Below are 959 nucleotides of genomic sequence, written 5' to 3'. Positions count from 1 at the left end.
ACTGCCTGCAGCTAATTTCACTATGGGGTTGGCTTTCTGCTTTACCCTCCTATGGCTTCACTCTTTCCCTAGTCAACCAATATTCTGTTATTTGGAGGGCAAGTTGGATGGTCCTCTCAGGGGGCATTGATTGGGTGGTTGTGGACCTGTGAGGATGCTGCACAAGAAGCCATGATGGTGTGACCCATGTCAGTTTGGGGCACCGCAGAGAGTGTGTGTATGTGTGTGTGTGTGTGTGGGGGGGGTGCCTGCTGCAATGGGAGTGCCACAGAAGGCAGGTGGGTGTTCCTGCTTTGTTGTGGAGCGCTGTGGATAGTGGGCAGAATTTCCCTGGTCAGCTAGATCACTGTAGAGGTTGGACAGAGGTTCCTGCAGCAGTGTGGAGCTCTGGAGAGTGCTGGCCAAGCTACCATAGGCTGTGTGAGGAAGTACGGCAGGCGGGAGGCAGTTCCTTCAGTCATGTGGGGCCACAGAGGATGGGTAGGAGCTCCCCCGCCAGGCAGATGGTTCTTTCCCCGGAAGAAAATGGATGGGGGTTTTCCAGCCACATGTTAAGTGCTTCAGAAGATGGGCGGGTGGGGGTTGTTTTATTTTTACAAGTTGTTTGTGCATTTGGATTCAAGGCCTTTATTAAGCAGGCATTTTGAAAATATTTTTTCCAAGTCTGTGGCTTGTCTTTTTAATGTCTTCATAGTATCTTTCACATAACAAAATTAAAATTTTCATGAAGTTCAGCTTATCCATTTTTTTCTTTCATGGATCATGTTTTTAATATTGTATCTAAATATCATCTCAAATCAAGATCACTTTGCTTCTCTCCCATTTTATCTTTTAGAAGCATTCCTTGGAGTTTCGTATTTCTCAAAAAACTCAAATTCACTGCCCTGAAGTCAATTCTGACTCATACCAACCCTGTAAGACAGGGTAGAACTGCCCTGTGAGCTTCTGAGACTGTGACT

The sequence above is a fragment of the Echinops telfairi genome, unplaced genomic scaffold (assembly GCF_000313985.2).
Source record: "Echinops telfairi isolate 266 unplaced genomic scaffold, ASM31398v2 ScPeMD7_23;HRSCAF=83, whole genome shotgun sequence".
Taxonomy (NCBI): domain Eukaryota; kingdom Metazoa; phylum Chordata; class Mammalia; order Afrosoricida; family Tenrecidae; genus Echinops; species Echinops telfairi.
The sequence above is the reverse complement of the archived record's forward strand: the minus strand, read 5'-3'. Positions refer to the sequence as shown.